The 26,797-nt window shown below is 38.9% G+C and overlaps 1 protein-coding gene across 1 annotated transcript in view; it reads right to left on the bottom strand.

Moving 5' to 3' along the window:
* Window positions 1–4,600, bottom strand: part of STARD4 (StAR related lipid transfer domain containing 4) — a 23,459-nt gene extending 18,859 nt beyond the window's left edge. The window contains exon 1 of the mRNA XM_027869156.1: window positions 4,461–4,600. The gene's annotated coding sequence lies outside the window, so the exon portion shown is untranslated. The remainder of the gene's footprint in view (window positions 1–4,460) is intronic.
* Between the last annotated feature and the right edge of the window lie 22,197 nt (window positions 4,601–26,797).

The raw sequence follows: 26,797 nt of genomic DNA, 5'->3' as shown, positions 1-26,797 counted from the left end.
TATATATATATATATATATATATATATACATACATACATACACATATGTAATGTTGAAAAGAGGAAGGGGTGAGATTTTCTGTTTTGCATAATTGAAGTCAGATTATTCAACTATGAGGAAGAGGCAAGCATGAACTGAACCTCATTTTTGTCTGAACTAAACAAAAAACACTCAAACAAGCACAGAGGGTTTGATGTAGAAATACAGCAAACTAAATGGGAGTGGGGTGGGTAAGGGAAAAGCTGCCTAAAGGAGGGAATATAACCAGGAAGGGAAAATTTTATAAGCAAAATAAACTTTCTGATCTTGAAGGTGGGAAAAGGAAAAAGAAAAAGGAAAATGGAAAGAACTGGAAACAAAAATGGGTGTCTATCAATTAGAGAATAGTTGAACAAATGTGGCATACAAATGAATGCAATAGAATATCAATGTGCTATTAGAAATGATGAAAAACAATTTCAGAAAATCTTGGGAAGTATGAATAGATATAGAATGAAGTGAGCAAAACCAAGAGAAACACTAAACTAAACTAACTAAACTAAACACTAAAAAGAAAGAAAAACAAGCAAAGTCTGATCTAGGCAATTATCTATGAAGGAAAATGTTACCAATATCCTGACAAGAGGAGTGATGGTCTAAAGTGCAGAAAGAGACACATTTATTGAAATGGCCACTGTGAGATTTGTTTTGTTTGACTATGGTTATTTCTTACAACGATTTTTTTCCTTCTCTTATTAAGTGGGAAGGCAGGGAGCTTGCAGAGTAATGCCAAAAAAGGGAGGCAGAGGTAGGGGAATGGGGGAGGAACAGGGTGGGGGAGGGGGGAAGAATTGAACATTTTTTTAAATGCACATTGAATACAACGAAGTTCACATAGTAGAAGCTAGATAAATGCTCATTGAAGCATAATAAATAAATATATGCATGTATATATGTACATATGTGCAAGGCTGTACTAGAACCAACTCATCAGCATACAAGAGTTGATTATTAAATTTTCATTGTGAGCATTTATACCTCAGAAACCAGCAAACACTACAAATCAGGGCTTAATTTATTGCTATGTTGATTGTCTAGACTTAAGAAAATGATGAAGAAAATTAATAATGCAGATTAAACTTAAAAGTCTGTTTCTCCCCCCTAGAGAAGTCAGATGTTAAATGATTATTAGCACTCCTCTGTAATATCCATATGTCTATATTACTGACAATACCTTGTATGAAGGTAGTATCAAAGACATCATCAAATATATATATATATATATAATATATAAAGGGTGGGCTAAGAGTAAGGTATATCAAATGGACATTGCAAATGTTACAATTCTGTCATTGTTTAGTTGCTTCAGTCATGTTGGATACCTTGTGACCCCATTTGGGGTTTTCTTGGCAAGGATACTGGAGTGGTTTGCCATTTCCTTTTCCAGCTCATTTCACAGATGAAGAAACTGAGGGTTAAATGACTTGCTCACGATCATACAACTAGTAAGTGTCTAGGGCCACATTTGAACTCAAGTTTTTCTGACTCCAGGTATGGTGCTCTATCCACTGTACCACCCAGCTGCCCTAAATGTTACAATGGTACCTATGATATTAAAAAGAACTAGGAGAGGCCTCTAGTTGTACATTCTTCCCAAAAGATATATGGAAAAATATAGATAAGAAGACACTGAGGGGTTGACCATCTATCTGGTCACCCAAGTGACGTTCATGCCATCCTTGACTGCTCATTCATAACTCATATCAGTTTCTAAATCTTGTCTTTTTTTCTCCACAATCTCTCTCACACATATATCTTTCTCTCTACACAGCCTCCGTCCTAGTTCGGGTCTTCACCACCTGTCCCTTGTACTATTACAATAGCCCTCTAATTCATCTTTCTGCCTCAAGACTTCCACTCCAATCCAACCTCCATGCAGTTGATCCCTTAAAGGGCCTGATCATGTCATTTCCCCTTCAAATTACATTAGCTCCATTGTTGTTTGTCCTTCGTCCTTGAAGAGCACCATGACATCAGGGAGATGATGCCATGACATGCAAGTGAACTGGATTTAAGTGAGAGAGCCTCACTTTCTCTTCTGGAGCCATCTGGGTCCAGTGGCCAAACAGACTTCAGGACAACTGGAGATGGCCCACGACGCAATTTTATTACCTCTAGGAATGGATACTAACCACTCTGTCATAGAAAGCTCTTCCAATTTAGCCCTTTTCCCATCTTTTCATTCATCTTACACATTACTGCCTGCCATAAACTCTACAATTAAGCTGTACTTAACCATAGAACTTTCCATATCCCGTGTACCTTTGTATATGGAGTTGTCCTCCATGCTTGCAATATTCTCTCTTCACCTCCACCTTTCCTCCAACACTTATCTCAAATGCCATCTTCTACAGTAAACCATTCTCAGTTCTTTTAGCTGTGAAAGCCTTCCCCCCTCAAATTACATCCATCTATCTTGTATATACCTATTTATATATATTGTTGCCCTTACTGGAATGTAAGCTTCAGGAAGATATGGTGGTTTTGCCTTTTCTCTATATCCCCCAGCACAGTATCTGATACATCTAAGTATTTGTTGATTCTACAATCTCCAAATGGAGGGAATATCTACATAGATGAAAGAACAGGTCCATTTGAGTACTCAAGCAGAAAAAAGTTATACTTAAAAGTTATTTAAAAATTAACTTTTGAATCAAAGCCTAAGAGCTGGAAGAGGCCAGAAGGTCTTTTCAGTCAATCCTGTTCTTTCTGAAGTTAAGAAAAGAAAACAAGATAAATAATACATAAACACATATACAAGAATTAGATCTAGAGATGAAATGTTCTATAAAATTTGCAAATTTTTCAACATAAACTAAAATTTACTGATAATTTTAGGGCCTTCTTCCTACTTCAAAGTACTGATAAATATGAAGTTTGATCCTTATGTTTAGGAGGCAATTTCAAAAATTCCTTTTCTACAAGCCAAGCAATAAAATCAAAAGCTCATGTGATCACAAGCAGACAATCTTGCACAAATCAAATAAATAATGAGTTTTCTAAAAAGATAATCAACTGGAATTTCAAGGCAAGGAAGAAACAAAGTATGGTGGAAAAAAGAAATAAGGTCTCACAAATTTCATTAATTCACAATAAGCACTTCTGTGAAAAGAAAAACCAAAACAAAGAATATGCCTGGATCCTGAAATGTTGAAAATTTTTTTTTTTACTATAATGAAACACACCAAACACTCCCTAAAAGTAAAATGTCTTTCTGGTTGCTTATCTCAGGGCTGATGGACAAAAATTTTGCTTGGTCTTATATGTGTACACATACACACATGTATATATGTAACACATAACATACATATAAATTGTATATACACGTGTTTCACAGGAAAAATACCCGGGCTCTAATATAAGGAGGAAGTAGAGGAATCCTAATCAAAGGGTTCCCTAAAAGTTGACAGATCCTCCAGATATTGCCGTTTGCAAATAATATTGTATTAACTGCATTATGTCCTGGAACACTGTGGAACCTCTTAGATGAGGAGAGGAAGGGAGCCAAGTATTTATTAGTAACCTACCACGTGCCAGACACTGTGACATCACTTAACAGATAGTATCTCATTTGAGATCGATAATGGTTCAAGAGTTCAAACAAGTTATTCACACGGGAGAAAAAAAAAAACAAGCGAATGGAAATGCCTATTATCTACAGACTATGATACGTAAACTGTCCACAGAGATAAGCCTACATATATTTTGCATAGATGTTGTGGACAATGAGCTGGGCTCCTGAGCTGAGTGAAGGAAAAGGGGCTGCTTCGTCTTTACCTTTTAAATCAATCATCAAAGTTAAAAGTAAGGCTGACAAAATATGAACTGAAAAAGAAGGTTAAAATTCAATCCTGTAAACTACTCTATGGGTTTTTAGTCCAAGCCATACCTAAGTAGCCAATTTCTTTAAAATTTTGCTGGAATCCTGACCACAAACTGTACTATTAGGTTGAAGCCAGGGTGGACTGTCTGAGCAACAACTTGGAGTCTTTGTGCTTTTTCAGGGATATTGTGGTTCAGTTTAATAACGACAGTCCAACAAGATCCTTCCTAGGGACGCCAGCCACAGTGCCCCTTGAGGGCCGCCCCAAAGACCCGGCCATGGAAACCAAGCGACACCCCTGGAGATTGCAGCTAGCTCCCCAAGGAACCCCTCCACAGAACCGCTACGCTACGTGTGTTGGCACAGACACCGTGCAGACACACCTGGGGGACGAGGTGAGCCACCGATGCCACTGCTCTCCCCACTCTCCCAAAATGTCAGTTCTGGACCCCCGGGTGATTTCGGCCAACGCTGCCCTCTCCTCCAGAGGGTCCTCTGACCACCCACCAAGGCAAAAAAAGACCGCGGGGAAAAAAAGACCCGGGAGCCCGCACCCCACGCTGGTCTCTCCGCAGCCTCTGACTATCCCATGCTTACCCTGGTAGGCAAACGACCCAGACAGGACCCTTTGGCGCGAGGACTTCCGGGAGACCCCCAGCTCGCAGACGGCCGGATACGGGCGCTGCGCGCAGCAGCCAATTGCAGGGACCGAGCGCTCCAGGAGAGGCGGTGCTGCCCTTCACGCTTCCCCGCATCTGGGCGGGGGTGGGCCTCGCTGGTGATGAGACGAGCCTGAGGAGGTGCGGGCAGCGCCACATCCTTGCTCTCATTGGCTGCTGTAGAAGAATGAGGCACGTTGATTGGCCCACAAGAGATAGACTGATGCCGCGTCGACTGAAAACTGGTGGAGAAACTGGCGGAGTTTCTCATTTGGAAAGAACGTGATAAGCATCTTTCGAGTAGGATGCGATTGGGCACACCTGCTCTATCTTCATGTCCCTAACTGCGTTCAAATTGAGGCCGACAACAAAAGCCTCTCCCTCTCCGTAGTCATAAACATAGCCCATAAAAGGTCCTTGGGGTGGAGGTATGTGTGTACTGGTAGATGTTTAACAACCGACTCTCCAGAAGAAAAAAAAAACTACACTGGACACACTTTAGAGTTTAACTTGCATCATTAACATTTTTCTCCATCGCTTTTTGTCTAGACAATTAATAAATCAATTCCTGATTTGTAGCATTTCCAACTTTCTAGGTGTTCATGCACACTCTGAAAATTTAGCAATCTGTTCTGCTCAAGCTAGGGATGGAGGATTGGTGCCCTACAAACACAAAATGTTGGGGGCAGGCTGGGGGGAGGCGGGACAGGGTTGATTTGGAAGAATATATAGACAGCACAATAGAAATAGAAATATAGCTACAGTAAAAACTCTCTTAGACTACAGAACTTGTATTTTTTTCTTATCACTAAATAAGTGGCTTCCTATTTATTGCCTCCAGAAACAAATGCAAGTATTCTAATGAAAAATGCAATATTAATACTTCTTAGATGAGAGGTGTCAAACACCCATCTGCAGTGTAAAACTCCTAAGTGTAGCTCAATCATATCAAAAGGTAATTGGGAAATGTTTAACAAAATAAACTAAATTGCAATACGACATGAATGACGTTAATTTGTGGTTTTCTAAATTAATACGCATCCTCACGGCTCTATTTCTATTTGAATTTGACACCACTGTCTTAGAATACTGGAAATTCATCCCTGACTACAGCTCAGCAGTTCAAGCATATTTTCTCAGAATTCTGAAAAATGGGATTGAATAGTTTCCTTGGTCTATAATAAAATACTTCTCCTTCACGTCTATGTACAATGTTTTTCTTTGTTTCTATGATTGAGTTTGTTACCTCAAATATTGTGACACATGGTCTCTGTTGAAAAACACCTCTTTCAGTTTTGCTTGATAGTGTTCCCAGTACAGGTTGGAAAGATGTGAGGATTGTTTGAGGTAGGGGGAGGAAAAATGGGATGGAGGGAGAGAAAGGAAGGAAACAAACGCTCATTAAGCACTATGTGACCGGCATTGTACTAAGCGCTTTACAAATATTATCTTATTTGATGTATGGGATTACAAAAATTTTCCTATCAGAACTACAAAAAATTAGAAGTTTACTCACAAAAAAGAAAGTAATATTAAAAAAAAACTAACATCTGTTTAAATCTTCCAGAGGTTTCTACTAGGTGATACAATGGATAGAGTGCTAGATTTGGATTTAGGAAGACCTGAATTCAAACTCCACCTCTGATATTTAGTAGCAAGCCCCTTAAAGTCTCTCAGCCTTAGTTTCCTCATCTATAAAATGGGAATGATAATAGCACCTACTTCAAAGGATTGTTGTGAGGACCAAATGAAATAACATGTAAAGTGTTTTTGCAAACTTTAAAGCACTATAAACACTATGTTGATTACATCAGAATTTTGTCATTGAGCCCCATAACCAATCAAAAGAGACTGAACTAGCACCAGATTCATCTTTGAAATGGATGAAAAATACACATTTCGCAGAAAGACATATAGCTAGATACACAACCCATTGAAGTAATTTCTCATTCCATCATTTATCTTGGACAGGAAGAAGAGATAAGCAATAAGTTGGACTCAAAAGTAGAATGTTTTAAGAATGTAAGAAAGGCTTAAGATTTCTGATGAACAAACATGATTCCAGAAAACGTATCATGAAATATTCTACTAACTCCTGAGACATGTTGTTCACAAAGATGCAGAATGAGGAACATTTTTTGGACATAGCCATTGTGGGAATTTGTTTTGCTTGACTAACAGGGGTTTTGTTTTTATTTTTTTCAAGAAGAAGGAAGAAGTATGAGGGAGAGAATATAAATTTTTGTTACTTGAGAAAACCTTTTTTAAAAGAAATATCAATTATCTTATTTAGAAAATTGTACAGTAATTCCAACAACCCCAGACTGCTCTTTGGCACATCAGCTCTGCTTCTTAACATTAATATTCTTCTGATGCTGCTATATGGTTACGAATCTTGGACCCAAATATCTGGAAGGTCAAAATTGTAGGTAATACTAAGGAAACGACAGTGACAGCTTGTCTTCAGTAAGTGTCATTCAGAAAATGTCAGAAAAACAAGTGGGTGGTTAATGAAGAGATCAAAAAATGGAGAGTCTCCAATATTGCACTAGAGGCCACAAAATTAAATTTAAAGCAGAGACTGGCTGTTAACTTTTTTGTATCATGGATCTTTTGTTAGTCTGGCAAAGCCTATGGAGCCTTTTTCTAGAATAATGTTTTTAAATACATAAAATAAAATACATACACTTACAAAGGAAACCTATTATTTTGAAAATCATTTATCAATTTTTTTAAACAAGTTCATGGACCCCAAGGCTAAGAACCACTGATTTAGAGGAAGGGCTCTAGCACACTGGGTAGGCATTCTGGAAAACTTAAAGGCAAGAATTACACAAAATAAGAGTATCAACAACTATCACTTATATAGGCTTTTAAGGTTTGCAAAATGTTTCATATATACCATCTCATTTGCATCTCACAACAATCCTTTGAGACAAGTACCACAGGAATTTATTATCCTCATTTTACAGTTGATGTACCAGGATCAGGTTAATTGACCTGTTCATGATTAAATAGTTAATAACTATCCAAGCTAGAATTTGAACCCAGGTTTTACTGACTTCAAGTCAGGAACTTTTTGTACTATGGTATATATGTACATATATATGTACATACATACAAACATATACATATATACATACAGCTTTATTTTCCTCAATTACATGTTAAAACAATTTTTAACAATTTTTTTTTAAATTTTGAGTTCCAAATTCTATTTCTCCCTCCCTCCTTCCCCTGCCCTGCCTTGGTAAGCAATCCCATATAGGTTATACATGTGTTATCACGTAAAACATTTCCATTTTGTATAAGAAGACTCAAATTTTAAAAAAGGTGAAAAATAGTATGCTTCAGTCTGTAGTCAGATGCCAACAATTCCTTCATTGGAGATAGATGGCATGTTTCATCATGAGTCCTTTAGGATTGTCTTAGATTATTGTATTGCTGAGAATAACTAAATCATTCACAGTTCTTCACTGTGCAATATTGCTGTTGCTATGTACAATATTCCCCTGGTTCTTGTCACTTCACTTTGCATCAGTTCATGTAAGTCTTTCCAGGTTTTTCTGAAATCATCCTGCTTGTCATTTCTTATAGCACAATAATATTCTATCACAATCATATACCACAGTTTGTTCAGCCATTACTCAACTGATGGGCATCCCTTTGATTTCCAATTCCTAACCATCACAAAAAGAGCTGTTATAAATATTTTTGAACAAAATGCCCCCCCCCCCTTTTTGATGTCTTTGGGATACAGAACTAGCAGTGGTTTTGCTGTATCAAAGGGTATGCATGGTTTTCATAACCATTTGTATGTGGCCATATATTCATGAGATTATAGACCCATTAATGTATCAAAGCCACATACTTAAGATTCTGTATTTAAACTCTAGTCTGCATACTGAAGACTGCTTGATTTTTTGAAACAGTGTATTGATGTACCTGCAATGGACTATGGTAAGGAAGAAGGAATAAAAGAAGGAATCAGAAACTGAGGAGGGAAAAAGAGGACAATTCCTTTTCTCCTGATTCATGGGTTATTGGTATTTAAAAAATTTAGTGGCTTTGGCATCTAGAGTTGAATAAGTAATGAATTGATCATAATAGGCCTCATCTTATAAGAGCCCAACTTTGAGACCAAATTCCAGTTTTTTTTCATATTACATATAGAAATGTTTTTGCTATAAGCATAGTACAAATGATATTAGGTGGGAATGATAAGAATAGTTTGATGTTGATATTAGGAAGGAAGAAAAGAAGATGAAGGTAGAGCAAGGGTAATTAATTGTCAGAGAAAATACTGAGGAGTACAGAATTCCAGTTAAATTGCAGTGTTGTTAAGGAACCCAGATTCCCCACATGTAATACAGCAAAGCTCTAAAAAAGATAATAGATTGACTAATGATCCAGATGTTTAAAGAGAAAAAAAGTAATCACCTTTTTCCAATCCAATATTACATAAAAACACAGACAGAAGCATTTGGGCACTAAGATATGGATACACCAGGGGAAAAATACAGGGAGAAATATAAAACAAAAACTCTAATAAGGGGGGGGCTTCAGTGTACCTAAAAAAGCTAAAAAAAGATAACTAAGAGAGAAGTTAAAGACATGAATACAACTTTAGAAAAATTAAAGATAATGGATCTCTGGTGATTAGGGGAAGAGATAGAAGTTAACATATTTCTCAGCTACTTATGGCACTTTTACAAAAATTGACCATATATTGAGTTATGAAAAACTCATAAACAAATGTGGAAAAGTAGAAATATGAACATTTACTAGTCACAACGCAATAAAATTATCTTCAATAAAGCTGTCTTTTGAATAAAAATTAAAAATTAATTGAAACCTAAATAACTTAATCCCAAAGATTTGATGAATCAAAAAGCAAATTATAGAAACAATAGAAAAGATCATTAAAAATGAAAACGATGAGACTACAAACCAAAACTAATGGGATACAACTAAAGCAGTTCTTAGGAGAAAATTTATATTTCTAAATGCTTTCGTTAGGGAAAAAAAAGTAAATTAACAAATTGGGCATGCCACTAAGAAAAAAAAAACCAGAAAACCAACAAATCAAAAACTTCTAACTATACATAAAATTACAAATTCTGAAAATCAAAGATGACATAAACAAAATCGAAATCAAAAGAAATTGAATTGTTAATTAAACATAGGACCTAGTTTCTTGAGGAAAAAAAGTTGATAGAACATACAAACTACTGCCTTACCTGGGTTTTATTTTAAAAAGAAGAATCCTAAATTCATGATGTTAAAGAATTCACAAATGAAAAGGAAATGAAGGAAATTATTAGAAATTATTATACCAAATAGAATGCCAGCAAAACTGATAATTTAAATGTAATAAGTCAACATTTACAAAAATGTTAAACAACCAGTCTAAAAGAACAAGAAGTAAAGAATATTAATAAACCAATCTCAGGAAAAGAAAACAGATAGTGTCAGGCTCACCATGCCAAGACCACCCTTTCTCTTTTTTAATGCCAGGAGACGCCCTCTTTTTCAGAGTTAAGCCCCATCAAGCAAGCTGTGCCTTGAGCTTGGCATAACAACAATCCTTTGCTCTCACCTTTTAGATGAATTCAGCCACAGCAAAATCCCAGAATTGTTTCACACCAGCATCAGGTGGTCCCAGAGCTCAGACAAGCACCCATAATACCAGTGTTTCACTCATGAAGTCCTGCTATGAATCAAACTTGTCTCATTGTTGCCGTTCCCTCTCACTGTCAGGGCTACAACTCACTGTGTAGCCATTGGTATAAGTATTGAGATTTGTCCACACTAAAGCAGGTCTCCTACTGATGCATGTGTCTAGTTTTCCTCCTCCAATGGAATAAAGAAAGCTTTTTGTTTATAACCCCTGTTAGCTCTTTGGTTTGGTTTGGTTTTGGTTTTATTTTTAGAGTTAACTGTAGTTTTGATAATCAGTGTGAGCTCTCTGGGTTTTTTCAGAGTTAACAGCAGTTGCAAAGCTGCTTTGGCTCTTCCATTGATCAAGGTTTACAATAGAGACCAGCCAGGATAGTGGAGCAGAAGGAAGATAGTAGGAGGAAGCAGCCTATCTCTCCCAACTAATACTTCAACACAGATCTTAGATGAGCATCAAATTAAATGTAATCTCAGTCCCAAAGGCCTTTGTATGAGACTATCTCATCACTGACAAAGACAAATGTCCTGCATAAGGGGTAGGGCACAGTCAGCATGAGTTGGGAGAGAGGAGAGCTTTTTAATCTTTGACTTTTCTTTGAGTTTTCTTTGAGTTGCTGAGTCTCTTCAGACTTCAGGTGCTTGTGGTGTCAATAGAAAAGATGGAAGATGCCAACCTCATTTCAAGTTGCCAAAGGAAAATATTGTGGGAAGAAGTAAAAAATGAGAGAAGCTGTCAGTCTCTAAATGTCCCTATCCTCAGCGTTCTATTCTAGAGACTTAGGGGAACTTTCTCTTGGATGAGATCTAAAACTCTCTCTTTTGTTTGAGCTCGCAGTGGTAGGGCTCCTTCACTCTCCATTGTCTGGTATATATGCTCCTGTGTATACTTTCTCTGACTTCCATTTTTCTACAAATTTAGATAAATGGGTTTCTTGGCTAAGTGTTATCTATGTTCATCCATGACACTGGTATTTGGTGAGAAAGCCTTGCTTAGGGTCTTGCTCCCTTCAATAATGAAATAACAATCAAAAGTTAGCTTGACCCTGAAAATCACATCTCCTAGGCTAGTGATATTTAAGGTAGCAGATAGATATAATTACAACTTCCTCCCTTCTCCAAGGGAGATTTTCATTCCTGCCAGGAGGGGAAGCAGGAAGTTGGGGCCAGAAGTTACCACTCTGCTCTCCACAGAGAGGGAGTCTCAGGCTAGAATTTTAGCTGCTTCCTTAAATATTATTAATCTAGGGCATACGATTGAGTTCAAGCTAACTACTGGTCACGTTGTCATTATTAGGGGAAGGGAGATCCCAAGCTCTATTAATAAGACTTGATGTCCTTCTCTCTGAGAAAAGCAGAGTGGTGTTTTCTGGCCCCAACTTCCTCTTTCCCCTCCTGGCAAGAATGAAAGTATCCCTTGGGGAAGGGTGGGGGAGAAGAGGCTTAAGGGTGTTTTTTCTGCCTCCCTTCAAGCCATATACTAACATTCCCATGCTGCCTGTAAGAGACAACCCCCACCACATATGTAATGATCATAAATCTAAGGATGGGTCATATTTCCAGCAAAAGATCACAAATTTGATCCATAGGCTGATGACTAGGGCAGGAACTATGGAACAGAGGTGTGCCAGATCCCAGAGTCAGACCTCTGGAGCAGAAAAGGGCCACTGTCACTCTAACCCCAGAGAGAGAACTGGGGATGGACAGCTGATCATCCTCAGCTTCCAGGGACAGGAATCCCAGTGCTGCCCACTAACCCTGGAGAGAGAAATTTGGATTCAACTCCTGGGCAAAGAACAGAGTCCTTGCACAGTTTTGCTGATCCTGGGGTGGTGAGGTATTGATCTAAAACTAAGTTTCTGAATGTGTGAGCTGTGAGCTGTCTCTTTAACCCAGGAAAGGGATTCTCAGGGTCAGAGCCAGAGAGGAGAATGGGGCTGCAGCTCTGTCAGTCTGACCTCATGCAGCAGAACATCAGATCAGACAGGAGAATAAAGGCCAGGATAATCTTGCCAGAAGTGTGCAGAACCTGACATTAATATAAAACCCCAATTTAGGAAATGAAACTGAAAGAATAAGAAAGAAAAAATAAAGAACTATCATGAGGAGGTGAAGCCACAGTGGCAAGTGATAAGAAGCAATGCAGTCAGCTCCCCCTCCAGAAAACTCCTTCAAACAGATCTAGAAAATGCACCAGACAGTATATTGGTGGGGAAATCCAGGAAAACTCACAGAAGTCATTTGTCCAGCCTAGCTTGACACAGAGACAGAGGAGGGAATCTAAGGATACTAGAGATGGAGTTGGGTGTGCTCACTCTGTATGGAATACTCTAGCATCTGGGGAGAGGCTATGAACCAGAACAAGAGGAGGTCCTAGATTCATATGGGGCACCCCCATATTCATAAGGGAGCCTTGAGACCGTGAGTTTTGTCACCCACTGAATCTGCTTTACAATTTCAGAGTGGACTGAGAGTGGACTTGCTCAAGAGGTGACATTCCTGGGTGGGGAGGCCCTGGGCAGTATATTGAAAAAGGAGGAAGTTCAAAAACCAGTAGCAGCAATGTGGCTCAGACCTCAGTAGCAGAGCACAGTCCCATTTCCAGCATTCCATCCTGCAGAGGCGTAACCAGGGAAGGAATCTCAGAACAACAGAGCCTTCCAGTTGACTAACTGGGGCCAAATCCAGCAGCAGTCTACTCTTGGAGAGACCCAAACTCAGGTCAGGAACTTGCACAACTCAGACTTTGCCCTGGATCAGACCACTTTGGGAGCGCTGAAAGTTTGCATGTCCCCGTGCTGAATTGTCTCTGGCATGCTGGAATAACAAAATGCTTAGTACCCTTAAGAAAGCAAGGACAGGACCAGCCCAGACCTTTCCTTCACAAATACACAGAGCCAAGCCCTAACATCGAATCTGAAGTCAGGAACTAGGCTAGAAGAAGAGTAAACAAAAAACAAAAAACAAAAAACAAAACAAAACAAAAAAAGAATCTCACCTTAAAGAGTTATTATGACAGGGAAGCTTAAGACACAAACTCAGAAGAGGATGACCTCAAAACATCTGACCAGAGAAAGACACAGTTAGGGGTTGTTTGTTTGTTTGTTTTTGGGGTGGGGCAGGGAATCAAGTATAACTTCTGGAAGAGATGAAGAAAGAGCTTTTAAAAGTTGAAAAATGTTTTTATAAATGAAATAAGAACATTTGAGGAAAAATTTATGAAATAGTTTTCCAGCCCAGGACAACTTAGGAGATCAGCTGGAAAGGCCTGTCTAGCTGGGGTGTAGACCCCTAGAGTGCAGTGCAGGCAGCACAGACCATACCCCAAGGGGGTAGCCGCATTGATATCAGTAGCAGCTTTCAGAGCTGTTAGCCCACAGACAGTGGAGGTGCCAAACAAATGATCAGAGGATTGCAGAGGACCCCTTTGCTAGTGCCGGGTTCACCACCCTGTTGCATTGTCCATATGCAATTCCAGGTCCCAGTCTCAGGGCCAAAAGGAGCAATAGAACTTATGGCAGCAGAGAAGCAGGGCTCAATGGTTCCAGGGAGGATAAGATTGCCAATGGTTGCTCCTGGGGGAACGGGGACCCTGGTGTCAACTCCAAGACAGAGGAGAGCACTAGCAATTATAGCTACAGGAGAGCTGGGGACCTGGTCACAGTCCCAGGGCCAGGAGGAGTGCTACTGCTAGTGGCTCCAGGGGAAGAAGGTCCCTTCCTGGGTTGTTTGTCCTTGTTTGGAAGAGGACCAATGACATTACAGGGGTGATGTCTTGACTTGCACGTGAATTGGATTTAAGTGAGGCAAAGTTGCAAAAAGTTACCTCTGCACTCTCTTCCTGTGTCACTGAAGTTCAGTGGCAAGACAAAAGTCAGGACAACTAGCAATGGCCTAGGATGTAGTGGCTGACCTTGGCGTTTTAGATGTCTGACCTAATGCTACATAGTGCCTGCTTCAGTTTCCTCATGGCCATTGGAACAAATTTTTCTCATCTACCCATTCCCCAAGTTGGGATGGGGAGTGGAGAGGGTTTCACACGTCTTTTCTATGGATGAATATTTCTGTAATCATTTATTGGAAAACAAAACCCCAAAATATCACTTGTAAGTCCTCATGGGACCTGAGATTTGATGGCTTTGGAACCAGGATTGCAAGTAGGATGGTGTAGCCAGCCATCCCAGAGGAGAAGTCTGAGAAACCAGAAGTGCCCAGGATTCAAGGCCAGGGGAGTTTGGAAATTAGAGGAATTTAGCTAAGCTATCGTCAACCTGAATTCAAGAGAAAACAGCCAATATAGTAAAATTGAGGTCTTTAATTGGGGGCTGGGGTGGGGGGAGAGGGTAAGTTGCAGCTCAAGGTGCCACGTAGCAAGTGCTGGAGTACCTGAAGAGTGGACTGGGAACAGGTCTTATGTGGGTTACTAAGGCAGAGGGAATGGCCAAGCTGCAGGCTGGAGATATACAAAATAATCAGAGGCTGGGGATGACAGTGTCTGGTCAGCCCCAGGCAATTCATTGGCCTGGGAAGAGAAAGGAGGTCACCTTCAATCTGTGTTTATCATTTTCTCCTCTGGGTCAAGAGGAATTCTGGAATTTCATGGAGGATAGAAAGAAACACCTGGAGGTTTGATATTGTGATAGACCATGTTGGGTTGGGGGCTTTGTCCAGGAGACCAAATATAACCAGGCCTTCAGCATTAGAAATCAAGCAAATAAATTATGTTCTGGAATTCTACATGGATAGTGAATATGCAATCTTAAAATATGTTAATCTACAGAACAAATCTCTAAAAAGCACTTATGACTGTTGTCATTCTCATGAAACAAAAGTTATTCTGCAAATATTAACTTAAGTGGCTTGAAGAGCCAATTTCTAGGTAAATTGATTTATGATAGGAGTCAATTTTTATAAATATTTGCTAACTTTGAAGGGCAATTTGCTCATGGAAATAGATAACACGCAAAGAATAACAGCAGGGTTAAACTCTATAGCTGGTACTGGGACATGGGCTGCAAGAGATTTAAAAACAATGTAAGCAAGAGCAAAGAACACAGGATACTCTGACCACATCCAGTGTCTTGGGAAAGTGGTCTACCCCTACTGTCCTTCTGCTTCTTTTTCCAGGTCAGATAGAGTTTGATATCACCAGTAGGGAGCTGGGCTATCCATTTGGGGGTTGGAGCCCTCTTTAGGTGAGACAGATGTATCCAACTGCCAACTTCCTTCAACTTTGATGCAGAAAGATTGGTCAAGAGGACTTGGTAGAGCCCTTTCCACTTGGGCTGCAAGAGAATCCTTGCACAGGTACCTTTTTCAACAGACCCAGGTACCTTTTCCAACAGACCTAGACTCTGGGTGCCAACTGCAAGATAGACTGATCCAGGATTGAGTCCCTAGAAAATGAATGAGAAACAAAATGGCTAAGGTGTCAAAGGGTTTGTGTGAGTCCTCTGTAGTAGGGCAGAAGGGAAGCCTTGGTGCTGAGAGAGTCTCCCAGGGGAGAAAGAGCAGGCATTGGATGTCCAGTCCAGTGATGATTTCAAAGGGTGAAAGATAACACATATTGAAAGGGATCATCCTAAGGTTCAAAAGGAGTAGGGGAAGGGCTTTGGGGCATGGCAGACTCAAATCCATAAATTTGGCAAGCTGGAGCCTTAATAATCCCTTTGATACTCTCTGCCGGACCTGAGGACTGGGGTGGTAAGCTAAGTGTAGATGCTGAAGTACCAGCCAAGCAGCCAGCAACTTAAAGACAATTGAACCAGTGAAATGGGTTCCTCTGTCACTGGATTTCTTTAGGAATTTACCAGGTGGGGAAAATTCTTTCTAATAAACACTTGGCTACTGCCCTTACAGTGGCTTGCCTACAAGGAAAAGTCTTCACCCACCAGGAAAAACATATAGACCATGATTAATACAAACATAACCAGATGAGGGTAGGAGCTGAATAAAATTAATCTGCCAGACTTGACAGGGGGCCTCTGGACGAGGGAATTTCCCAGACGAAGATGACAGGGTTTGCTAACATTATATTTGGGGCTGATTTCACACTGTAGATAAGCATCATATGCAGCTTATCTTATCTTCCCCTAGTTTGTCAGGGTTCTAGTGACTGTGAGAGGTAGGATGGGATCTTGGCGTAGCCTTGAGGTAGGATAGTCCAGGTCTACTGAGGGCCCTCCCAGGTAGAAACAAAAAGGAATTGGCTTTCCAAGTTAAGGAGTACACTGAAAAGGTAATGCACAAATTGATGACAGTTAAAATAATGGAATCATGGGGAATAAGATTTAGGAGGGTATAGGGACAACAAGTGTGCTAGGGAATCACACCAAGCATTGAGTTCTTGGATGAGGTGCCATCCCCCACAATGGCTGGTGCAGGGAACTAGGAGGCCAGAAGATAAATAGTCATTAATGAGGGGCCTGATACCCTCAACCACTTCTCTGGAAACGGGATACTGTGGGACACAAGGGAGAGGTTTAGAAGGATTCAGCTGAATATGGATTGGGGTTGCACTAAGAACCCTTCTGATATCAGAAGTGCTAGCTGCCCAGAGGGAGGGTGGAACCTTCTCAAGGGGTGGAAAGGAGCAAACAAAGGTGAAGACTAAAAGGGTATGAGGGAAAGTGGCAGGGCGAGGCGTGTCAGCAAGAGAGAGAGAAAGCTGAATGTCATTTTGGGGAGAGAACTTAATTGTGGCACTATGTGTCCAGAGAAACCCACAGTCTAGAAGATGGAGAATAGCAACTGGCAAAAGAAGGAAGTAGTGGGTCCCAGACAAATCCCTGAGGATAAAGAGGAGGAGTGAGAAACATAGCTAGACTATACATAGTTGGTGATGCCTACTATTGAGACCTTTCTAGAACTTCGATGCTGGGGGTCAGGTAAAGCAATGGGGTTTAAAACAGACATTATGGTGTCAGTATCTATGAGGATTTCAAGGGGATGAGAGGCCACCACAATGTGAGTGACCCCCACTGGAGGCATGGACAACATGAGAAAAATCCCCTCTGTGACCTGGGAGCCCCAACAATCTAAGGCAGACCAATTGGTCTTTTTTTCTGGGGCCCCTCATCAGAAAAAGAGGGAGGCAGTGCCTTCAATAACTTACACTGTAACTCATGGTAGTCTCTCTTCCAGTGGCCTGATTTTTTTTTGCAATAGAAACATATCTTGTCATCCTGGGGGCTTGATACCCAGAAGAGGGAGGTCTAAAGATGGAGGCAGGGGAGGTCCATTGCCTTACCTATCTATTGTAACTGCAGGTTCATGATCTGATTCTTTTTCTTACTTTTTTTTTGTTTGATATCTTTATCCTTTTCTTCTGTTAGAGTTTGTTGGTACTTACTAGCTAAATAAACCAGATCAGAAGTAGGAGTCATATTCCAATCTAATTTTCCTCTCATGATAAGGTCCACTCCAGCCACATAGAGAGAAGTAAAGATGACTAGTCATCTAAACTATTAGGAGAAAGATCAGAGTTAGCTTGAAAGGTACATAAGAATCTGTTATAAAAATCAAAAGCTGACTCTCCTATGTTTTGGGTGCAGCACTGAATTTTTCTCCAATCAACAGGTTTAGGGAAAACCTCAGGGATTGCTTCTAATAAGGCCTCCCTAATTGTTCAGGTTTCTTGGAGGTATGCATCAGGTCCCACTTTCTCATTCATTATATGACCTATGTGCTCATGGGGATTGTGCCAATGAGCTGTTTGAAATCAGTGGGCAGAATCTCCAGGGCCTAAATGAATTTGGGCAAGCTGAAAAAGATCAGAGAGGCTAAGCTGGTAGGTGGAAAGCATACACAAAGGAAATGTTTTGTAAATTACCAGAGTCATTCAATCATTCAAGGTTACTTTAAAAAATCCAGATAGGTTGCAATATTTGGAAATTGATTTACAGTCCTCCATTAAAGGGCAAGGAGTTAGGTGGTACCTTCGAAGCATTAGTGAACAGAAATGATGATAGCACAGTCACTGAGGTTTGATTTCACCTGTGCTACAGAAAAATGTTTCCTTTATTGTCCCCTAAATGTCCATGGAAGGCAAGCTTCCCCAGCTCAAAAAGTATAGGGGCTTCAGAGAAAAGACCCAAATATAGTTCCCTCATGGTAGACAGAGCCATTTCACCAATGTATCAAATGGTGGCTGGGTCCCTTGAAAGGCGCAAAGAAGCCTCCCCTGGAAGTAGATTGTAATTCGTACACATCATTATAGACACAAAAATTTGTCCCAATCCAGGAACATTTTCAGGGAAGATTTCTAGTTTCTCTGAAGTAGATTCTATAGAGGACTAGGCCAGACATGAAGCTGAGCTATTATAGGACAGACAAGTCTCTGCCAGTAACAAAATGACTATCTAATGGAAAGTCCTATTTTTGAACACTTATAAGGATATATCAACTTGTGACACTAATTGTCACAATTATCCTTGTGATAAGGATATATCAGTTAGTGACACTAATTGAGTCTGGAAAAACAAAAATTAAAACAAACATTGATTTTACCATCCCATTTTCTGTGATGAGTGGACAACTATTTATTCAGATTAATAGAAGGCTGGTACTCCCTGATGACTCAGACATGACAAGAATGCTCCAAGCAGCTACAGGATTATGAGGCTGGCCTGACCTAAAAGACTGATATAGCACTGAAATGACAATGCTTATGTCAAACTAACAGATTGTGTGAAAACTTGTGAGTATGTAGATGATAAGTCAAGAAATTTTTCCTTCAACTCCAATACTTCAAAGATACTTACCTGTAGTATGATATCCAGAGTTTCAGAGGTCTAAGCAGGACAACAGCTCTGTAGGTGCTGACTGGTAAAGCTAGTAAACCGCTCTCTCATCGATTTTCCAGAACAACTCTGATTGTGAAATTCAGAGAGAGTCAGGAACAGGCCTATGAGCAGACTAAAAGTAGGCCAACCTGGGCCCTTCCACAAAATGGAAGCTCCAAAAGGAATTCACCAGTGGGAAAAAGGGAGCCTTGAAGAGGGGTCTTCTCTGGTGAATGGGTCAAGGGGGCAGTAGGCTGTTCCAAATTGAGGAGACCTCAGGCACTGAGAGAAATTCCATGATGAACAGCAGACAGCAAGGATGTCATATATTGGTGGTAACTGACCACTTCACAAGGTATGCAGGCACACCCAACAAGGAATCAGGAAACTTCCACAGTTGCCAAAATATTGTGGGAAAAGTATTTTTCAGTATATAGACTTCCTGTCAGGATCCATTAGGACCAAAGCTGAGACATTGCTTTAAAAAGTGTTAGCTTTGACTGGCATCACTAAGTCTAGAACCACTCCAAAGGAACCCACAATCTGAACATTTCAACCACAAGCTGAGGAACCTTAAGTACACTGAGACCAGAAAACAATCCTAAAAGAGCCAACATGGCTTTTCTGGAACATGCCTAAAACTCTATCAGGAATGCCATTGGCTTTACACGCTATTTATTAATATTTAGGATTGAACCACTCCTATGTGTTGATTTATGTTTTGAAGTTTCTGAAGATGGAAAGACTATGGAATCACACAACCAGCACATCTTAGCTGAGAGACAAAACTAAAGAAAGATTATTTACCATGTAGCTACAACTTTAGCCCATCAGATTGCTGAAATAAATAAATAATGATATGATGCCTGAGTTTGTTGTCAAGACCATGAACAAAGTGAGTTCTGCTGAGAAGTCCTGTTGGTCGTGGCACACGCAAGTAGATGGATGGAAAGCCACTCAGTGATGAAAAAATGTTATGCACCTTCAGAGAGAGAGAGAACTGATAAACTCTGAGTGCAAATTGAAGTATAGTTTTCTCACTTTCTTTAAAAAGAAAGAAAGCTACTCAGTGCTTAGTTAGTAGTGAAGAGAATGGAAAATGTGTCTTTTCAGAAAATGGTCCCAGAGAGGACTTCCAGGGGCAGAGCCAATAGAGCAGAGTAGAAGAAATACTCAGTCAACCTCTCCTAATATTCCCTTCCAAACACTTTTAAAATAATGTCTCAAAACAAAATCTGGAGTGGCAGAGCTAGCAAAATGTCAGGGTGAGACAGTCTTCTAGTACAAAACAACCTGAGAGGTAGAAGGGAAGATCTGTGACATGGGGGTGGAGGCTGACCCAGAGCCTACCTGGATGCAACATCAGTTGTGGGTCTAGGTAGTAGCAACAGAAGTAAATGCTGCTTCAGGAGCTCTCAAGCCAGAGATGGTAGGGTGAACTGGCATATGGTCAGAAAGGGAGTATAAGGAACCCTTGTGTTAGCACTGCATGCAGACCTGGAAGATGTTTGGCAACTCCATTATCTTCACTCACTTCTGGGTCATGGTTTAAGGGCAGAAAAGAGCACTTCCAGTCACAAGGGATCAGGGATCTGAGGAATAGTATTGCTTCCAGTTCCAAAGGAGCAGGGCCTTGAGAAGTAGTATCACTTATGGTCACAAGGAAGCAAGACCCTGAGGAGCAGTGTAGATTGCAGTTCCAAAGGATCAGGAACCCTACCTGGGTAAAAACCAGTACACAGACCAAGAAAGCAGTGACCACACCTCTCCCTAGATCACACCAATTTGGAGCCACTTTTTATAGGTATTTGGAAGGGTTTGGGGGACAGCTCAAACAAGTCACTGCTTTCCCTCTGCCATCTTGGCTCTGACCTATCACACCAATTTGGAAGCACCAAAAAGTTCCAAACTCCCAGAACTAGCTCTGAAAAGTGCAGTTCAGAAAACTCTGAGGTTTGGAACAGTGCCCCACCCCCATCCTCATGCCAAAAACAGAGTCCAACTTTAACATAAATTCAAAGTCAAGAAATATGCTGGGAAAATGAACAAACAACAACAACAAAAAAAAAACTGACCATAAAAATCCACTATGGTGACAAGGAAGATCAAGACACAAACTCAGAAGAAAACAAAGAAGTCAAAATAGCTACAAGCAAAGACTTAAAGGAAAAAAAATTAATTGGATACCAGCCCAACAAAAATTTCTGTAAGAGCTAAAAAAAATGATTTTCAGAATTAAATAAGAGTGGTAGAGGAAAAATTGAGAAGAGAAATGAGAGCAAGGGAAGAAAATTATAAAAAGACAATTAAAATGTCTTTACATGTAGCTGGGGGAAATAATAGAATATTCTTTAAAAAATAAAGAAAGGAGGAAGACAACAGCTTGGTAGAAGAGGCACAAACATACTGAAAAAAAAATAACACCTTAAAAAATAGAATTAGCCAAATGCAAAAAAGCAATACAAAACTTCACTGATGAAAAAGCAGAACTGGCTAAATGGGAAAAGAGAAACAAAAGATCACTGAAGAAAACAATTGCTTAAAATTTAGAAATAGGCAAGTGTAAGCTAATGACTCCATGAGACATCCAGAAACAATAAAACAAAGTCAAAAGAATGAAAAAAAAATAGAAGAAAATGTGAAATATCTCATTGGAAAAACAACTAACCTGGAAAATTTAAGAGTTACTAGAAATTATCTGAGAACCACAATCAAAGAAAGAACCTAGACATATTTCAAGAAATTATCAAAGAAAAGTGCTCTGATAGCCTAGAACCAGAGGGTAAAATAGAAATTGAAAAAATACACCAATTACCTTTTGAAAGAGATCCCAAAATAAAGATTATAATATTATAGCCAAATTCCAGAGCTCCCAGGTCAGGGACAAAATATTGCAAGCAGCCAGAGAGAAACAATTCAAATATTGTGGAGCCACAATCAGGATCCGCAAGATTTAGCAGCTTCTATTTAAAGGATCAGAAGGCTCAGGATATGATATTCCAGAGGGCAAAGGAGCTAGGATTACAACAAAGAATCACTTACCCAGAAAAACTGAGTATATCCCTTCAGGGGAAAAATTGGATATTTAATAAAATAAAGGACTTTTCAAGCATTCCTGATAAAAAGACTAGAGCTAAATAGAAAATTTGACTTTTTGTTGTTTACAAGAAACACACTTGAAACAGAGAGACACAGAATTAAAATAAGGGGCTGGAACAGAATCTCTTATGCTTCAACTGAAGTAAAAAAAGGCAAGGGTAGAAATCATGATCTTAGACAAAGCAAAAGCAAAAATATACCTAATTAAGAGATAAGCAGGGAAACTACATATTGCTAAAAGGCACCATAGACAATTAGGTAATAACAATACTAAATATATGTGCATCATATGACATCATTAAAATTCTTAAAGGAAAAGTTAAATGAATTTTAGGAGGAAATAGACTATAAAATTATGCTAAATAATAAGATCAGGAGTGAAGCAAGGATGTTCATTATCACCAATATTATTCAATATTGTATTAGAAATGCCAACTACAACAATAAAAGAAGAAAAAGAAATTAGAAGAACAAAAATAGGCAATGAGGAAACAAAACAATTTCTTGATTGTTGATATGATACTTTACTTAGTGAACCCTAGAGAATCAACTAAAAAAAAACCTTTTGAAACAATTAACAACTTTAGTAAAGTTGCAAGATTTAAAATAAACCCATGTCATTGCATTTCTATATACTACTAACAAAACCCGTAATGAAAGATAGAAAAAGAATTTTCATTTAAAATCACTGAAGGTAATAAAAAAAACCAGGTCTATTTGAACACAACTACAAAACATTCTTCAAACAAATAAAGCCACATCTCAACAACTGGACAAGTATTAATTACTTATGGGTATGCTGAGCCAATATAATAAAAATAACAATTCTATCTAAATTAATGTACTTATTAAGTTCCATACCAATGAAACTACCAAAGAGCTATTTTATAGATCTAGAAAAAAATAATAACAGAATTCATCTGGAAGAACAAAAGATCAAGACTATCAAGTGATTCAAAAATATCATGGGATGTAAAATGGATTACATGCATTTAAAACATTGCTACACAAACAATACCAATGCAGCCAAAATTAGAAGGAAAATAGAAAATTGGAGTAGTGGTGGAATTTCACAAGTTTCTGGTTCTATCATGTACTATGTGTTCCCAGGGAAATTAACCAACCAAGGGATCAATTTCTTCATCTATAAAATCAGAGTATTTGGACTAGATCATCTTCAAAGTCCTTTCCAGTTCTAAAATCCATGATCCTATCCTACTTTACTAAGTTATCACCAATGCTTTTTTTCTTCACTTTTTTTCTAGGAAAACAGCCAAGTTATCTGCAAATCTAACTATTAATTTACACTCATTTCTTTTTTTCTTTAGACTATAGAACACAGAGCAGATATTCCATAATCATTTGCTAAAAGAATGAATGATGTAGAAAAAAATAGCTCTTCAGGAAAATAGGTCAGTGAAGTTAGGGACATTAATTTATAATGACTTTCTATAAATTGTCATTCTATTTTGAAATTCATAACTTGTGAGTGATGTTTTAAAATTATTTTTCATAATATAATTACATTCTAGGGGCACCTTTTTCTTTGAATTTTTTACATTAAAATTTAAAAACAAGTAATAATAAATGAAGGTAAATGCACTCTTGAGACAGATTTTGGTCTTTGATAGATTCAGGTGTAGGTTTTAGAATGAGACTGAATACTGAAATTCTCAATTCCATTCATTACTGGTCCTGAGAACTTAATTTTAAAAACTCGAAGATTAAATGTGCAAAATTTTATCAATGGAGAAATTCAGTTATGTTTAAATTTTTAAAAATGCTTCACAAGTGAGTAGTGTTAAATAAATATTTCTATACCCCAGAAATATTATAGGCCCATACTGAGAATCTTTGTAGGACAGGATCCCTCTTCTTCTGGGGAAGAAACAAAAGAATTTGAGATTGAGTGTGCTACAGAATATCTAAAAAGCTAGAAGTATCTGTACTAGGTAAAATTTGCAATTTATTGGAAAGTATCAGAGACCATTTTGAATCTATGATGTTTCTGAGGGCAGAAAAATCTGAAATTCCATAGTGAGAATGCTTGCAAAGTAAGAATGGTACTATCAGAGAGGAATCAATATCTAAATTTATTAAATAGACAGCCTTCTCTTAATGTTGTTTGAAAAAAAAGATGATACAACGTGCAAAAAATAATAGAATGATTCACATAGGCAGAGGACTATAAGGATGGTTTAGATTTGGGGTTCTTAATGTGTTTTTTTTCTTGTTTGCTTTTTTTTAGCATGTGTAATGTACCCTTTTGGCAGTCTGGTGAAGCTTATAGACAACTTCTCAGAATAATGTTTTTCAATTAATAAGATAAAATACAAAAGAAACCAACTATATTGAGATAGGGTTATAATTTTTCCCCCCGAGTTCATGGACCCACTGAAATCTGTTCACAGATTCCTTGGAGGTGGGATGGGGCATATCTAGCCAAAATCACATTAACAAATACCACATTAGAGAATAAATATTTGATTTGTGAAGTTATGGGGCATGTGTGGTATTTGGTTCCTTCCACCCCTCCTGCAATAAGTTGAAGTATTCATAGAAAATAAAGAGTAGATAGCAGAGGTAACAAGGTATTAATATGTTAATGCAATGCAAAGATTTGTCTACACTGTGTTATTTCTTTAAGAATTATAAAATAAGTTTTCTAATTGAATTAGCTGGGAAGATGGCAATTCACTGGGTCAAGATTGACCGTATCCCCCTCCCACCACTACCAGCATTACCCCTATAGCCATTACAGATCTAAGCCCACCAGGGCCACAGTTCAATTTGAGAGTTTAAGTCATTCAAGGCAGAGGGCAGCTTTATAAAGTATGACCTTCCTGAGCCTCTACTGAAGAGGAAGGGTAGTGGTGGTAGGGATTTTCTCTCCTCTTCTCCCCTGACACCCATTCCTCTTCACCCAAAAGGAGTATGGCATTTTAAATTGAATTTTTTCCCAACTGGAGAAAATACAGGGAGAATTTCAGGGACTTGAACAATTTGAACAAGGAACAGAGATACATACTTCCTACAAGTCATAGAAGCAGACATAAACACAAAGAGGCAGCATTCAAGGTAAGAAGCCGTTTCAAGGAGTATAATCCCTTGCAGAAGAGAAGAAAGCCAACTGTGGACTAAAGGGAGAACAAGTCCTGGAAGACGGAACCTGACTTGGAGAGAAGACCCAGAGAACCTCATTTAATAATGTGTCCAGCAGAGATAGTTCATCCTGGGTGGGAAGAAGCTGTAAGGAAACCAAAAGAAGAAAAAAGACACTAAGGTTTTACAGTTACTGAAGATGTAAGTTGCCTTGGCCAAATACATCCCCACTACTGTAGCCTTTCTAGTGTTCCTCCCCAACTTATACTAGTACTGACAGCCGTGGGATTGGAACCATAGAAAGTGGTTACTCTGTGGGGTCTACAATCATAAAACTATGTCTCATGGGCCCTCATTGGTGAGCTTACCTTTAATAGTCAATCAGTACACACAAAGGCTCAAAGCAAAAGATATTTACTAAGGTAGTAGAGTAAAAACAATAGATACAAAACATCTTTTTCCCATTCTTCTCTATCCTCACAATAAACCTGAAAAGTACTTTCCCAAAAATGAGCACACAGTTCATTAGGAGGGGTAGGCTCAAACTTAAATTATATTGCTAATAGAGTACACACATAGGGAATGTATGTGGTCAAGGCCACTTTTTGTGATGTCCTCATTGTACCACCTCCTGAGTATAGCGCCTCAGCCAAGCTCTGTAGGTCTATTCCTCTCTGCAAGTGAGTTTTGAACTTTCAAGGCTAATTTTCTCCTAATACGTGGCTGGGTTCTTCTCTGCTACTAGGGGTCAAGCTCCTTGAAGCTGCTTCTTTCCTTGAATAATGCTTCTCGGTGTCTATTTGGAGACTATATGTCTCTATTCTTTGCCTTGAATAGCTCAACTTCATGAATTGATCCCTGCTGTATGTTTTACTTCAAAAATCAAGATGTGATGTCCTATGAGGGACGGGGAAGGGGAGAAAATCTATCCCCTCTACTGCCTTCTGGTAGAGGCTTAGAGGCATGTCCCATGCCTTGAACACCTCAAACTCTAAAACTGAATTCTGGGCTTGGCAGGCTTAGCTTTTTAGTCTATTGGAAACATGACCATTATTCATCCAGTTAATAAATGATCATCTCCCCTTCTTATTTGATCAGAAAACTTATTTCATGCTTCTTGAGAGGATAACAATCCACAGGTCCCCAAAGTGGTTGATACTGCCCCCTGGGAGGTGCTGGAATGATCCAGGGGGGCAGTAGTAGCCTCAGGTGCAATTGTGAGCATTGAGTAAAAATAAGGAGGCAGTGGAAGCATAAGGAAAGAAGAAAAGATAAAAAAAATTTTGAAAAACCATTCATACATGTTTCATTTGTTGTGTAACAGAGTTAAAGTTGTAGTGATTACATTATTTTCCAAATAAACACACAAAATGCAAGTTATAACTGATCGGTGGTCAAATCTGCCAACAAGTCTTAACAAGCAAGTCTTGCCAGGCAAGCACGTCATAGATTGTTGGAAAGTCCAGCAAGCATCAGCAGGAATATGTGGGTGTAATGACTTGTTTATAATATGATACTACAGGGTTACATGATGTAATATTGCACCATCAAAATTTCAATGCAGGAAAAAATCCCACAAATTTACAATAAATTGTTAAATTTAAGATGCATCATT

The sequence above is a fragment of the Vombatus ursinus genome, unplaced genomic scaffold, assembly GCF_900497805.2.
Source record: "Vombatus ursinus unplaced genomic scaffold, bare-nosed wombat genome assembly UNPS02014792.1, whole genome shotgun sequence".
Lineage (NCBI taxonomy): Eukaryota > Metazoa > Chordata > Mammalia > Diprotodontia > Vombatidae > Vombatus > Vombatus ursinus.
This window is presented reverse-complemented; position numbering and strand designations above follow the sequence as displayed.